Genomic DNA, 6,919 nt, shown 5'->3' on the forward strand with positions numbered 1-6,919 from the left:
TAAAGTTGGTACCCTCCTTCTTGTATAGTTATACACATATATACATATATTATATATACATATAAACAAATGCGTAAAATATAGCTGAGTGTTGAATACTTTTCATAGTTTACCAACGGTCCTTTAGTATATTTCTTTTTATAATATCGTATTGTAGTCTGTAATGTATCTCTTCCCAGTCCCTTCATATTGTTAATCACAAAGCAGGGATTTACTTTTAATGGAACACAGCTCAAAAGTGATCTGGTTAGTGGAGTCTACCTTTGATGTTACCTCCATCCATTCCATTAGTTCACTCAAGACATCTAGATTTTCCTTCGTTTGAGAATCACTCATATCTTTGATTTTACATTTAAGTCTATGGGACACCAGTGTTAATTTCCTTCAAGGCTTTAATATTTTAAGATTGGCTTTTTCATTCTCATGTGAATGTTCAATGTTTTGATAAAAATTATAAAAAGACTAACTTTGTATCACTTATTGGCTTTGAGTTTTTCACAAAAAGTATCTATATTAATGTGGATTTATTATAGGGCAATCTATTGTGTTCCATGATTTTGTTCAAAGCTTAAGCATTAATTTTGGTTAAAATAAGTTGTCATTTTAATTCTATCAATTGCTAAAATGGCCTGTTCTTAAATAACGATTCTTATTAAAGGGTCAGCTAAGCATGTGTGAGTTTCCAAAGATGAGGGATAATCTGCACCTTTCTTTTGGTGTTTGTAAAACAAAACTCTAAAAATCAACACAATAAAATAATTAGTACATTATAATATACAATTTTTGATATATAAATTATATAAATATACAATAAGAAAAAGGATATGGGACTGATGTAGAAGAAAAACTCATCAATTTAGTTCTATTCCACTTGAATTCTATATTAGAATTATGGTATGCAAATTTTAAAATTAAAACAGTAGATTGAAAATGTTATACTAGGTTGACATACTTTGGATGGGTTCCAAAATGATTTCACTTAATTTTTAAAACAATAGCATAATTTTAGCTATTCTGTGATATATATGTGGGTAATATTTGAAAGTTTGTGAGAATTCAGTAAGCTTTTTTCTACAATAAATAAGTGTAATGGCTTCCCAAACTCAGAATGGTAATAGCTTAAAAAGCTACAATTGTTCACTCGTTTTCACTATATACCTTATCATAAATTGGTTTCAAATATCAAGAAGATATATTAAAAAATCCATAACTATAAGCTGCAATCAAATAAAATGTTTCTGTTTATTTATTCATACTAAGTGCTACCATCAATTATATTAAACATTAATTATATAAATTACAATTGTGGGATGTTTCTTATTAGAATTTCAGTTTTAATTGATGTTCATGATTTAGTAATAAGGTAGGAAATTGTATGTGTTTAAAATACTATCTTAAGCCATTATAATATTCATTATAACTACATCATTTATTCATCTGAATACAATTCTGATCATTGCAAGAGGGTAATCTACCACAGAGCAATTGTCACATTGATTTTAAAGGTAAATGTATGTGATATGTTTGTTCCCCACAGACAATCTGCTCAAATGTAACAATGAAAAATGAAGTAAATGCTGTTTGCACATGTATTCTCATTCTATAAATACAGTACACACAAACTTATTTTTCAAAATATTTGAGAAGATGTAAAGGGAACAGATTAAATAAAAGACACAAAAAGTTGCAAAAATCCATGTTACATCAGGGTGGTGGTGACACGCGCCTTTAATCCCAGCACTCAGGAGGCAAAGGCAGGAGGATCTCTCTGGGTTCGATGCCAGAGTGGTGAATTCCAGGACAAGCTCTGCAAAGCAACACAAACAAACAAAATCCATGCTACATGTCTTCCTTACATAATATAAAAATTCAAATTGCTTTTATCTCTTTCATAAAAAACACAATTTTCATTATACATGTTACATATGATAAAGCAGAACTTGCATTTTATTTATCTTTAAAATAATTTGTACTCTTGGTGATTATCATCACAAAATTTATACTACTTTGGCCAAATTTACTTTTAAAATTTCAATTACAATACATATATACAAAATAATTTATAGAGTTTAAAATATCTAAAATTTGTTGACATATATTAGAGTTAATTAAATTGTTTATACTTTTTAATGACCCTACTTAGATAAGATTTTATTTCTCTCAACTGGGCCAATTTAAACTAATATAGAGAAAAACCTGAACATTAGAAAAGAATGACACAACATTTCTAAAGTTGCTGAAAATATTTAAAAATGCTTTTTATTGACAACATTTTTAATTTTTAGAAAAATTCCAATATTAAACAATACAATATGCTACCATATTTTGATCATTTTTAGGAATACAATATAACTAATCAGGGACTGATGATTTTATTAACTTTAAAAATACATATAGAGTTACATATATACAAAATATGAAAACATATTTTATTTTATAAATTTATATTTTAAGGTAGAATAATTTTAATTTGCTCATTATGTAATTCCCATCTTTAATAGAAGCTCATCTCTTCTTTCCTTGAATTCAAATCTTTAAATATTTCTAAGACTATAACTTTTGCACATCAAAATGGGGTCCTCAAGAGTGTGCTTTTTTTTAAAACTAGTAAAGCAAGTAAGTTGAAGATGCTAGCACTGAAGTGTTAAGCAGGGAGAACTGCTTCTGATTCATAGTATCATTTATCATTGTTAAACTACCTATCTTGAAGTATGTGGAAACATATGAGGTTTTTGTATAGAGAAGTAAAACCATGGGAATGACATAACATGACTGTTCTCTAGAATGCATTTTAACAGTAATAGCTATATTTCAGGTGGTTTAACACAGAACTTTTTTATCTTAAAAGGCAATGTCTTTCTCATATAATACCTTATTTTTGAAAATGCAGTAAAATCTTACAAAATTTGTGCATATATTTTAATAAAACACAGGATAGATAGATGATTTAGGGTGATCTCTGTTTCTGAAAGCATTAAAGGTCTTGTGTCTCAAGCTCATTGCACTCTTATTTTGGTCTTAGAGATTTACAAACAGCTTAATTAATTTAAAATTTAAAACTTCTAAACAAAATTTATTTATTGTTTCCAGAGTTTTTTAAAACCTGGCAGTACATGATAACTTCCGCTGTTATTATAAGTTTAGAAAAATGTTGATTAGAAACCAAAATCTATTGTTCAGGTAACACATTGGCTCTCAACCTTTCTCATGCTGTGATTGTTTAATACAGTTCCTCTCATTGTGATGACCCTAAAGTTATTTTTTGACAAGTTCATAGCTGTAATTTTTCTACTGCTGTGATTGTAATGTCAATATCTGATATGAAGGATATATGTTATATGACACCTGTGGTAGGTTGTTTGGCATTCCTCGTAGTGGTGTCACAATCCACATGTTGAGAATCACTGAGCTCAAAGAATGTAGCCATAAAATGACTCCTAACAACATTCTGCTGTGTCCAAAAAGCAATGTTGCACTCAGTTATCAGCAGAAAAACTTCTTTTGCAGTCGAAGCAATCTAACCCAGACACACTGCTGATGTTTAACACAGAATATGAGATTTGGAACACTTAGTCCCAAACCGTGATCAGAATTTTTTGTATAAAATTATTATTCTTCAAATGTAAAATATCAGAAAAAAAGATTATTCCATTTATTAAGAGCATGTCAATCTTTCAAAACATTGCAGATATATTTAAGAAGATCTACATAAAATAATTTTCAGTTAAGATAGAAATCAACATTAAAGAAAATTAAACTCCTTTTAAAGTCATTGGACCATGTTGATAAGTCCATGGGCATATAAGATTATCACATGTTAATAAGTTTTCATTACTCTCAATAAAAATAAAGTTTTTTATCACTTTCCTTAGATTTCCTTTAATGGAATATGTGCATCTTAGATAAAGGGTGTAATATCAATATATCTAATTCCATGGTACTAACCTGTTCGTGTATTTTACAATTTATATGGCTGTTAGAAGTCATGAAGCATGATTTATCCAAAATGTCATATTTTTAAAACTGTGAGAAATTTAGTTTTCTGTGTATATTTGTAAGTTTTTATTATAGCACCTAAGAAAATTCAGATTTCTGAATCTATAAATCAAGATTTCAAAATTATATTGTGAAGCTTTATAGAATCACTTTTGATCTTCAAATATACATTTTTAAGAAATAATTTCAAAGTTAAAAGTGGATTGAATGTAAAAATTAAAATACTCAATCAGATTATTGTAACATTTGAAGTTCATGTCCATTTATGGGATAACTTTTGTCCAAGACCACATAATTAATGTTTTTCCTCTGAGTTTGGAATAACTTGTTATCATTCCAAAATCAGAAGGCCTGTGCATATAGATCAGTACTTGCACATATATTGTATGTAAGAGGCCCTATATTTGATCTCCAGCAGAAAAACAGCAAGAAAAAGAGCAAAATTAAAGCTAAAAAGAGAGAAAACTTAAAATTTTACACATACTAAAAATATTTCATAGATGTTACTAAATAGTAAAGGTTCTTAATCTAGTGGACACTAAAGTCCTAGGATTGTTTATTTATTTAACGCTTTATATCATATGAAGATGGAAATGGAGTTATATTTAAACAGTGGAAGAAATCTGTAAAGGCAGCCTAAAGACACTCAGAGATCCCGAGAAATCTGAATTGCCACCCTTCTCTATGGCATCAGACAGGGTTTGGTCTGTGAAAGTCTTTTAATTTAAGGATTCATTTGAAGAATGAAGACAAGACATTTTTCTCTCCTGGCTTTGGCCTTTATGTTGGACCATTGCTAAAGTAACATCAAATTAAGTTGTTGATGCTTTTATGTGATCATCCATAACCTGTGAATGAGACCTGAGGTTTCCATACATTCAGAGAGTGTGTCAAAAGTGAAGGAACAGTGCTCCCCAGATTTGTTACAATGCATTGTTTAAGATTCTATATTTGGTGCAGCAAGGCAGCCCAGTGAGCAGATGTGCTTAATGTCAAGTCTGACAACCTGATTTTGATCCCTTATATGGAAGAAAAGATCATACAACTGCAAGTCAGTCTCTGTTCTCCCTACGTGCACTTAACATATTCATTCCCAGATGCATGAACAAACAAACTAAATAACATATTAATAATATTGTAAAGATCATTCTCTACCTGGTATCAAATTATATCACACTCTTTTTTGGCCAAAACTATATTTCAACTGTGTAGAAAGAAACACACTCTCTGTGTAGAAAATGCTTTTGAAGAAGGCTGCATGGGAAGAAATTCCACCAAAGCCTGTAAGTGATTAGGGCTTGTTTGTTTGTTTGTCTGTTTGTTTGTTTTGCTTTGATTCTTGATTTGTTTTTCAAGACAGGGTTTCTCTGTACTTTTGGAGCCTGTCCTGGAATTATCTCTTTCAAACCAGACTTGCCTCAAACTCACAGAAATTTGCCTGCCTCTGCCTCATAAGTGTTGTGATTAAAGGTGTGCACCACCACCACCCAGCAGTGATCAGGAGCATCTATGTGAGTATGGTAGTTAAAAATTGATAGCAAGAAACCAGGTCCCACAGCTCTATAACCATAAGAAAATTACTTCAGAACAATACACGACAGGTTAGAGAAATTCTATTGCCTTGTCAAGTCTTGGAGTTAAGCATTACCCCACATTTGAAGTTATTTGACACCTTGCAAAAACCAATTTGTGCTCTTGTTCTTGACCAAGAGAGTGTGTTAACCTATACCCATATGCCTACTTGGACAGAATACTTACTTTATTTTGATAGAAGACTAATAAAATATTGTGTATCATATCTTCTCTTAGTTAATATTTCCTCTTTTCTTATTTTCTGCTTATTTCTACATAATTGAGGCTTCTGACCACTAGATGGATGAATGGATGGGTGGATGGATAATAGATAGATGATAGATAGATAGATAGATAGATAGATAGATAGATAGATAGATAGATAGATATACATACATTTATAGACATATAGAAACATACATAGATGATAATGTAATTAAAGAAAAACATGCCAGAGACAATAAATTTGAGAGAGAAAGGGTGACACACATAGGAATGTCTGAAAGGAAAAAATGAAAAGAGAAATGCAGTCATCATATTTTAATTTCCAAAATTGAAGGAAATTTCATTGACATTAAATTAATTTCATAAAACACTGATAAAGAATTTATGTCAGTCAGATCTCAAGGAACACAGAACACCTTCCTGTGTCAAAACGTCTTACACTGAAGTTGCAGGAGTAAGGAACTTTCAAGTCTGCTTATTTACCATCCAGTGGACTCTGATTTTCTGCTTTCTTGAATGAGTTCATTAAGAACATTCTCTCCTGCAAGATCATAAAAATCAACATTTCTGAGGAACCTTAACAAAAGCTCAGCTGTCACCCAAGAGGATGAATAATAAGTACATTTTGAAATATTCTCATTTGCCCTGGCCAGTGCCATTAAATCAGAACAGGAGAAGAATATCCATACACCTAACTGGGAAGGTCTGGGAGAGAGGGATGCAACAGCCTGTCCCTTGACCCTTGCCACCTGCAGCAGGAGGAAGACCTGGCCCCTTGATCATGAGGGTGAAAGAACTGGCCATTCCCCCCAGGGTCTGTAGCACTTGTGAGTGCAGACCCTACACTTTGCCTGGTTCACACAGTAAAGCTGACCCTGGTGATGTAGGTGTGGGTGTGTAGGAACCAAGGGAAAGCAGGAGGACCTGTCCTGCTCTTTGCTGCATCACCTGAATTTTAGCCATGGCATTGATGGCAAACTCATACTGGTGGGCAGAACTGATGGGCTGAACAACGCTGCAACTGCCTAGGTAAAGAAACAGGATTTTAAGTTTTCTCACCATGAACATCCACCCCATCTAGGATCTTCTAGGGTAAGTGAAGGGGCCGGCTCTGCAGATCTAAAGC

Source organism: Microtus ochrogaster, chromosome 2 (genome assembly GCF_000317375.1).
Source record: "Microtus ochrogaster isolate Prairie Vole_2 chromosome 2, MicOch1.0, whole genome shotgun sequence".
Lineage (NCBI taxonomy): Eukaryota > Metazoa > Chordata > Mammalia > Rodentia > Cricetidae > Microtus > Microtus ochrogaster.